We start from the raw sequence: 10,127 nt of genomic DNA on the forward strand, positions 1-10,127 counted from the left end.
TGTATTGCTTATTCCCACTTGACTGTGTTGTCTGTAGTGCTCTGTGGCCTTGACTGTAAAGCTTGCCACAGGGCAATTAGTTTGGGTTGGAAACTTTGGGTGTGATAAATGTACTTCATTGCCTTTGCAGCAATCAGATAGTCTACAGGAGATATTCTGTTCTTCATGAGGCTTCCCATTCCCTCTCCAAACTAGCTAGATACTGAAGATTATGGAGAATGCAGTGGTCTGCCAGCATTGATGCTGAACAGTGCATCTCTGGGTATCTCTAATATGTGGCCTGAGGTCTGCTGCATAGGGTGTGTGTGTTTGATGTGACCTAGGAAGCAAAACCTCACACAGGACTGTTCTCACCCAACTTGTTCTTGTAATGGACATGAGATCCTCCTCTCAGAGGAAAAAAACTCCTACAAACAAATCAAAAAATCCCAACCACATCAGCTTGTCTTCTTGGAACTCCAAATTTATTTTTTCCCCTGCCCCAAATGCCCTGAATTTAATCACTGTGATTGTCACAGTCTGTTTGGCTCTCTGAAATCTACAGGACAGCACACTCTATGGTTTAAATTTTATTTCATGAGCTCATTAAGAACTGTAACAAACACAACAAACAGTGTCTCAATCCCCTTTTGCCCAGGTCAGTCTATCATGTGAATTCATTTATGCACCATTCAAGCCATAAGATTTCATAACTTATAACCCATAAGTCTTAACTCATGCACTTATGAGCAAAACAAAAGAAAAAAAACGTGTCTGGGGGAAAGAGACTGCTTCTCCCTTCCTCTTCAGTCTTGGTGCAAGCATTCCCTGTATCAGGGGCAGGAAAACCTCAGCAGACCAGTTGCTGTTGGATCTGCTTCAAAAGCTTTTTGGGTAAGCTGATGTTTTATACCTTCCATCTCAGAGGTTTGGCCCATGCCATTTTCATAAGTTAGATTTTGGGGAAACTGCAATAGGATAGATAATAGGAGACAGTGATTTGCCAGTGCTAATGGTATGTAATGGCACAAAATGGTTCTTGAGCTCTTTCAGGTCACTTGTCTGCCTACTTGGTGCTCTTGCTTTGACCTACCAGCACTGCTCCCCACATCCATCAGGCCTTACTAGGAGCCAGGTTAGCCAAAGTCTAAGCAGAAGTTGAGTGAACTGTCATGCTGAGCACACCAGAAGTATTTTAAAGAGTTTTTCTAAGGGATCAAGGGTACATGCCTAGCTTAGAGGTTTGGACCAAGTTTGAAGTTGTGGGGTTTTTAAAGTAAATTTTTAATGGTCAAGGCTATGATAAATTACCCAGTTGGTTGGGTATCCAGACATATACCAGAGACAGTCCAATTTATTGCTGAAATATGAGGTTAAATCATTGTCAGCTTTCTCAACTTCACTGAGATGTAATAAAACATTATTCATCACTCAGAACACAACACTTGAAATCATTCTATTTAATAAATTTTTAATAATAGAAGTGGAAGCTAAACAATCTATCTAACTTGGGTGAAGGGAGGAAATATGATGTTCAGTGTAATGTATTCAACTTACAATTTTGAAGCTGTAAATTGAAAGAATTAGGGTGTATAATTCTTTCTGAAATAGCACTCTTAAATTATTGAGCCAAGTATGACAGCTATTGAATGCATTTTTTGTTAAGTATGTAGTGACTTTTTTTCATATGATGTGCAAGTGGTGTGATTTTCAGATGAAAACACAAGCGTATGGCAATTTCTCTAGCACTTTTTTCTGGTAGCCAAACATTACCTGCAGGATCATGTTTCCTCAACCTTTAACAGTTCTCATTGTACCAGTCTCTGCAGACAAATAAGCAATTGATACTGGGAGTCAGTGAATTTCAGCTGCATTCTCTCAATGTATAAGGAGTTAATGAAACCTGGGAAGCTGTCTGAAGCTGCATGTTTTGAGGTACATGTTTTTTCTTACCATGTTCTACTTGGTGTAAAACTTCTGCACAGAGGGGTGGACCTTTGCTTAAGGGTGTATTTTGAGATTCAAGCTATCAGAGTTCCCTGCTTGGTTCTGGCATGGGCTAAATATATGGAGCTGCTCTTTGAGTTCCTACATCTTAAGTGCTCATCCTTGAAGGGGAGGAAATAAACCCTCCTTTCTTCAACTTTTGCATATCTCATCCTGTAAGCTGCCTGGGTCAGAGGTTCTTACTGTGTGTTTTTGCAATGGGAGACATAGCAGGTACAAGATTTTGAAGGAGAATTACATATATGATTGGGATGCCTCAGTTCTTCAAAGATGCCTATTGATAGCTTTCTACTTTTGTTTCTCTTGTAAAAAATCACTAGTTACAGATGGAGTATCCAGTTAAACCTTGAACAGTTTATCTCAGTTCTAAAAAGCTAAAGCTCAGACAGAAATATTTGGAAATTTCATCCTTGTTGAATCCCTCAAAGCAAGGATTTGTGATTATGAATACCCATCCCTTTATCACCCCCCATTTGGCTATTATTCTGTCTAGGCATAAATATGTGCTAATTACAAAGCATTTATATATAAAATGATAAAAAAACCTAACAGGATGATTGTATTTGAGCACTGTTTGAAAGGCAAAATAAAAACAAAGTTAAAAAAGAAAAGTTTTAACTCATTTGTGTTCTTTTTTGGGGGAAGAGTTGGCTTTGCCTGGAAGTGGTGAAGCTCCCAAGGCATAGACTAGGCAATGCCTTAGGAAGAGACTGCAGTCAATGTCTTGGCTGAGTTGTGGCAACGTGAACCCCAGGGAGAGATCTGGAAAGAAGAAGCAAATTTTGAATCTGGAATGGAAAGTTGCTGATTTATGTATTATAGCTACTCATCTCTGAATCTTGATCTTTACTTCGAACTTTACATGCAATAGTGTTAAGGGAGATTTCCCTGTAGCAGGTAAAATTGGGTCATTTTGTTCCCACAGGACTTGAAATCAAGGTGGTGAGCCAGTACTTGTTACAGTACCAAGTACTCAACAGAGTGCTGCAGGTTTACTGGTGTTAAGAAGCTATTTCAACACTTTGCTGCAAGAGCAGGTATAGAAGTTGGTGATAGTCATGTATGTATTAAAAAAGAAGGTGTGGGGGAGAAAGAGAAGAAAAACCTTTCTTCTCACTCATCAGTGAGTTACTCAGCCAAGATCAGAATGATGGAAAGAATCCCAAGCCCTGTGTTTCCCAGGTGAGCTTGTCTCATCCAGGAGATTACTCTTAATACATGTGTCATGCCAATATGCATGAATTGAATGTTTGTGTTACAGTCCATTTCAGGTGCTTCTGGTTGGTATACATAGTGTAAGTATAGTGGATATACATGCTGCATGTGTAGTGATGTATACATGGTTTTATGAATAAGGAGAGGAATAAAGAAAGTATGGCTAGTGTGCTGGAAGCCATGGCTAAAATGGAAACTGGAGCCATCCTCTGATTTAAAAAGTAGAAAGGTATCACAGTGCAATGTTTTTCACTGGAGTAGTATCACCAAAAAATGCTTTATGTGTGTAAATTTGTGCTGTTGGCATAAAAAGATCCAAGAGAAATTGCATTCTAGTCTGTTTATAAAATACTATATGAAAACATTTAAAAAAGGTGTTTGAAAATGTCTCTCCAACCTGGCTCATTTATTGCATGTTGTGCTCAGGAAGGACTTATGTATATGGTAGCTGATTCTCTTATTGCTTGCTTACTTAGTAAGGGCTTGAGTCTGTCCTCTTCCCTGCCCCTTCTCTTTTTCAGTCTTGGTTCTACAATTAAGAACATGAGAACGTAATTTTTAACTGATTTCTACTGAGATTTTGGCTGTTCTTAAAAACAGATAAAGGTGGGGTTTCTGTTTTGTTGTTGTTTGTCTAGGGTGTGTGTACACTTTGTTTTTACCACTGTAGCTGCTGGATAGTTAGTCACTATGAAGGCATGTGTAAGTGAATTGTATCACTGACCAGGGCACAGGTGTAACCTGGGCAGTGATGGATACAATTCCACCATGGTAAAAGGTGTTTCCTTTACAGTATGTAAAACAGTTGTTAACGAATGTACATTGGTAAGGTGTTTTCCATGACTGTGAATGCTTGACTGACAGAAGACTGTAGTATTGTGAAAAGATCTGCCACTTTGATCTGCTTGGCCTTATGAGATCTATATAATATTTCAAATGCTAAGAGTAGGATTAGAAAATTGATTGTTTGCTGCAAATGTTTGAATGAACCTAATGCAACTATTTAAGATGTTTTATTTGGTGGGTTTTTTTCCCTTTCTTGCATGATTCTTGGTAATGGAGCCAAATTCTTTGGGATTTTATGAACTTGACTCTCATTCCTGTGCCCCTTTGAGGATCTTAGGGTGACATTATGTTTTCATTGAAGTGCATGGAAAGGCTTCTACTGGCTTCACTCAAGCTTGAAATTGGTTCAGATTATTTGTATTAAGTGCGGCAGTTTTTATTCATTATGCTTTCCGTGTGTGTGCACTATATGCAAAAGCATTCCTTGTGTTTGAGACTGGCATGTGTAGGAAAGTGATTGCTATTAACCGTTCGTCGAGTGAACATCAAGATCTCTTTTTCCTAGGAGCCATCATTTGAGATGCTTCCGTTGACTGGGAAAACAATAATATTTGATAGCTTTCCTGATCCTTCAGATACCTGGGAAATAATTGAGACTATTGGCAAAGGAACGTATGGAAAAGTTTTCAAGGTGTTAAATAAGAAAAATGGCAGCAAAGCAGCAGTCAAAATTTTGGATCCTGTTCACGTAAGCTACTTAAATTACTTGGTTTGTGCTTATTTAATTGTGAGTTTATATAGTCTTTTTTTTTCTTAATCTTTGTAGATCATTTGTGTTAGAAGTGACAGTGAAATACACTGACACTGCTTCAGCCTGCTAAGTATCAGGCTCACTGTCCATGTGTTTTTCTTTTCATAAGTGATCTTGGAAGTGGTCGCATGTGGTAGAAGTCACAAGTATACCTAAATTCTGTTACTTTTCTTTTCTGTCCTCCTTTGTTTATCTCTTATTTTCAGAAGCAGAGATGATTATTTTCCTTTTCAGTACTAGGAGTCCTAGTTTATTCTATTTTTTACTGTTGTTCCCTTTCCTTTTCTTTCTTTACATACTAGCTAGTTAGAAAGTTGCATATTTCTAGGTGCTTAAGATGTACCTTCAAGCATCTGAATACATGGTTGTAGCTGAGTTACATGCTATGAGTGATACCTCAAAAATAAAATAGCATGCCTTTTTTTATTGTTATTGTTCATTCTGTGTTTTCAGAATGTGACAAAATATGTAGATATTGGAGAGGGATCTATCTTTTCAAATGGAAAATGCAAAGGCAGTATCTCCTACTCACAAGCACCAGGTGACTGCAAGGTAGAATTATTATGTGGTATAGGCTATGTTTTTGGTCTCAATAACTGACGTTTGTTGTGGGTTAGATAAATGCTCAAAGAGTAGGGAAGAACATTAGTCTGGTTTTTAGAGGCTTACCCATTGACTTCAGTGGTGCTGCATGTGGCTTGGGATTTTTGTTGAGAGCACTAATGCACAAAACATGGACAAGCTGCTGTTCCTGTTTCAGTGGCTCATTTGAGCTCATCTTTTGCACTCCCAGGATAAGGCTGTGAGGTGTGTGCTTCCATTGCATGACCTCTGGGTAGGAAGGGAAGAGCATGTCACGCCGTGTGGAACCCTGCAGGTCTGGAGTTGCACAACCACACAGGGTTCTCTCTACCCATGCATGTCACACAGTGTTAAATTATGATCTCATGGCCCATAAATCCATGAAATGCGTTGGTGAAAACATAGTATCTTGCATTGACTTTGGTGTGGTTTTTGTTGATCTGCTTTTTATTTCAGCATGCTTTCAAAGCAACAAAAGGAGTCTCAGCTCAATTCAATACCACATACCTCTCCCAAAGCAAACATAATTTACAGCCAAGTGATAAGGATCTTAATGAAGTCAAATGTATTGGAAACTATTTTTGACTCTGTTCCTTTCTGTAAGCAAGGTTCTTGTGCTTACAATGAACAGGCAGGACTTCCTTGCTGTTGGTGTTCATCTAAATGCCTGTTTTGCAGGAAATGCTTCCGCTTTAATCTGTTTCACAAGTGTTCAGGAGTGTTCTTAAGTGACAGCTGGCTATAGTAGGAATGAAATAACTGAAGGCATTGGGGAAATTTCAGTGCTGTGTACACTTTGGAGGTAGTAGGAAAAGATTCAAGGGAAGATGGGAGGAAGAAAGAGCTAGTAAAACTGATGCTAGAGGAAATAGATTAAGTAGGAGAAAAGGGATTAGAATGTGAAGACAAGAATACAATGGATAAAGATGCAGTATAAGAAATTGAAGTAGGGCAAAGTTATAACTGATGAAAACAGATTCCTTATTTTAATGAAAAAATGGAAGTCAGTAATGCGGTTGACATCACACTGTAGAGCTCAAATCTTTTAACTGAATGTATTACCCTTTTTATTCTAAGAATACTATTCTTTTCCTTCTCCTGTTTACAGGATGTCTGGAGTAGCTGCTGTACCTCATGTTACTGTTAAATGGCAATCCTATATTACAAGTAGGGTGAAAGCAATAAATGAGTTCTTTTTGTTTAAACTGAAAGTATTATTAATGGCTGCAGAGGGAGCCATTGCAATGAAGAAAAAGATACTTTATGCATTTTTTTCTTTACATTTTAGAGGTTTTTCTTCTTTGAAGATGGTTTCACAGTTGTGCCACTTGAGAGGTGGGCTGGAAACAAAGCAGAAGAAATGTGGGTTTATAGCCCTTGGTTTAACTGACATTTCCAAATTAAACTGGAAACTTATGTTATCATGGGTAATACAAGACTGAAATAAGCATTTTGTATTTAATCCTTTAGAGTTCAGATTCTTTTTGCTGAATAACAGATCAGCTTTTTGAAACTCAATCAGGAAAGTGAAGGTGTTGAAATGAGAATATATGATGATGGAACTGAGAAGGCCCTCAGTCTTGTCCTTGGGGTTATAAGTAAATAACATTCTACTTTAGAACTCTTATCCATATTATCCTACATATAGGATGAAAATATTCACTCTAACATTTCTTATAGAGGTACTTTTATGCAGGTAAATATATTAAATTCAACCAAATACTTCCAGTTTCCTTGCTTCATAAAATACAGAGGAAGATTTTTCTTTTGAGTAGGCACAGAATGAATATTCTATTCATTTAATTTCTCCTTATAATTGTAAAAAATCTCATAAAACCTGAGTACCCCTCAGGAGACAGAAACCTCTATTAAATCACAGTAGGACAGTGGGCTAATTCTCTTCCAGTTTCCCCAAGGCAGTCAGAACTATTGTATGTTTTGAGTTCAGTTTCTTGGCTTTTAACTGTTTTGGTGTTGGGGTTTTGTTCTTTCTTTTGTTTTTTCTTTTATGCCAGATATGTTTTCTCTCTTCATCCTTTCTTCCACTCTGTCTGTCCTCAGCCACCTTCAGTACCTTGGTGCTTTCTCTCTTCCTCTCTTCCTTTTTTTCCTGTAGCTTGTGTTGTGCTTATGGGGAAATTAACTTAAAGTGAGTTCCTCCTTTTTCTGAAAGAGGAAAATTTCTGCTGGTTTTTGGTTGTTCCAATTAAAAGATCTCTAAACCCTGTCCTTGTGAGAAGACTTATTCTTATATTCTCAATATGAAAGTTTAGTGGCCTGATTCCTGAAGGTACTGGAAACAAAGCTCTTGGAGACCACTCAAGGTGGTCTCAAGACAAAAGACTTGTATGAGGATATTCGTATTGGAGAGACCTGTGTAAGAAACAAGTGAGCGAAGTCCTCTTGGGGCAGATATGTTGAACAGAATGAGGAGCATCATCCATTGGGAATACAAAGCATCTCCTTTCTCTGCCACAGTTGCTTCTATTTGGCAATGGTGTGACAGGTTTTCAGCACTGAGTACATGCTTTTCATTGGTACAAAATCCATTCATACGGATAGTTGAGTTCATAAGGCAACCTTCTTCTAGAATGGATTTTTCATTTCTTTTTGTATAGTTGTAAATAGAAAATTTTATTTAAAACGTTTTTAATCTGGAAACAAGTATGTTTACATTTTTTTGAGATCTAAACAATGGGAGAAGATGACTGCAGCTATTCTGCCTTTACCTGTGGTCAGGAGGGATTGAATATTTTCTTAGCATGACTGAAACATAGTCTTAATAGTGTCCCTCAATAAGCAATTCCAGCTCATAGATGTAAGAGCTTACCTGAGTCATCTGATACCCACCATTGCTAGCATCCATGCTTGATCCAAAGGGGCTTGCACAGCTCCTGGTGCACGTGTTGGTAAAACTTGTCCTCATCTCTCACCTTCAAATGAATTTCCCTCACTGTCTTAAGAACCCTGAGGTCTGTAACAAAAGACCGACAAAAAGCCACAACTCCTATAGTTCAGTAGAACCCAGAGAAAGCGTGGATGTCACCAGCTTCAGTGACAGTAGAAAATGAGAAAAATTTCCAGATGATTCTAGAAAGTGGGATGGTAAATGAGTAGGATGTGGCTGTAGTCATACTTGTTTGTGCGCAGAGAGGTAGAGAGGTAATTCCAGCCACACCATCTCTAGCTGGGAATACCCTTAAGACTAAAGCAGTAGCACGTAACTTTGCAAGGCATCTGCATACCTACCTACTTATGGATTGCACTGGCTTTGCCTTGAAATCACAGAATAGTTGGAAGGGACCAACGGTGGGGTCATCTGGTCTAACCTCCGTGTTCAAGTAGGATCTTCCTAGAATATATTGCACAGAATTATGTCCATCTAGTTCTTTCATATCTCCAGTGAGGGAGACTCCACAACCACTCTGGGCACTCTGTTCCAGTGCACAGTCACCTACACAGTAAAGAAATTCTTCCTCATATTCATGTGGAACTTCCTGTGCGTCAGTTTTTACCTGTTGCCTCTCATCCTCTTGCTTGGCCCCACTGAGAAGAGCCTGGTGCCATCCTCTTGACACACTCCCTCCGGAGACATATATATTGATAATGTCCCTCCTCAGTCTTCTCTTCTTGAGGCTGGACAGGCTCAGCACCGTCAGGCTTTTCTTGTAAGAGAGATGCTGCAGTCCCTTAATTATCTTTGTCACTATCAGTGGACCTGCTCTAGGGGCTCCGTGTTCCTCTTGTACTGAGGAGTCCAAAACTGGACACAGCACTCCAGACACAGCCTCACTAGGGCTGAGCAGAGGGACAGGATCGCCTCCTTCGACCAGCTGGCCACACTTTTCCTAATGAAGCCCAGGACACCATTGGCCTTCTTGGCCACAAGGGCACTCTCTTGGCTCCCAGACAGCTTGTTGTTCACCATGACCCTTGTTCCTTCCCTATTCTCCTGTGGGCTGCCCAGTCATACCTCATGTGTTCATTAGTTGAAATTGATAAAGACCAAATTTAAAAAAGATGACTGTTTTGTACTGAGTAAACCGAATCAAGCTCTGGAGCCATGTAAATGGTACATTCATGCTCTATTTGACTTTTCCTTTGCATCATTTCAAACTGCATTTGAATTGACAGAAAATGCTATGTGTTGTGGTTTTTGTTTTAAATGGCTACCATTATTTATTAACCACAATGTATTTCTCATTTGTTACACTAGGACATTGATGAAGAAATTGAAGCTGAGTACAACATTTTGAAAGCTCTCTCTGATCATCCCAATGTAGTCAAATTCTACGGCATGTACTATAAGAAAGATGTGAAAAATGGAGACCAGCTTTGGCTAGTTCTTGAGGTAAATAATCCAGAAAAATAACAGGTTTATTCCAGTTTTCAACGTTGAGTATAAACTCAATGAATAAGATGCAAGTTAATTTGTTCAGTGTTTTGTTTGTTTTTTTTAAAGTGGTTGCATGTGAAGTGGTAAGTGCTGTTGTTTAGTCTTTTCAGTGTTGTGATTTAATGGTCTGCTCTGAGTTCATCATTCTTATTTGATATTACAGTGATAGTGGTGTGTCTTCAGAGTTAGGGTATAAATTCTAAGAGGCCTCACAGGATTTGCTCCCTAAAATCTTTCTTTAGTATGGACTTGCCATAGGAATCTTTCTCTGGTAGCATTTCTTTAAATATGACTAACATGTGATGTAACAGTTAAAGAGCACAGTGATTGATGGTGATTTTTTTCCCTAAA

At 38.7% G+C, this 10,127-nt stretch overlaps 1 long non-coding RNA gene across 1 annotated transcript; it reads left to right on the forward strand.

Moving 5' to 3' along the window:
• Positions 1-1,964: 1,964 nt before the first annotated feature.
• On the forward strand, positions 1,965-9,733 carry LOC103810053. Its single transcript, XR_624801.1, has 3 exons — positions 1,965-2,078; positions 4,553-4,735; positions 9,597-9,733. It is a non-coding gene; the product is annotated as an uncharacterized LOC103810053 (long non-coding RNA).
• Positions 9,734-10,127: the final 394 nt, after the last annotated feature.

Source organism: Acanthisitta chloris, unplaced genomic scaffold, assembly GCF_000695815.1.
Source record: "Acanthisitta chloris isolate BGI_N310 unplaced genomic scaffold, ASM69581v1 scaffold10129, whole genome shotgun sequence".
NCBI classification, from domain to species: domain Eukaryota; kingdom Metazoa; phylum Chordata; class Aves; order Passeriformes; family Acanthisittidae; genus Acanthisitta; species Acanthisitta chloris.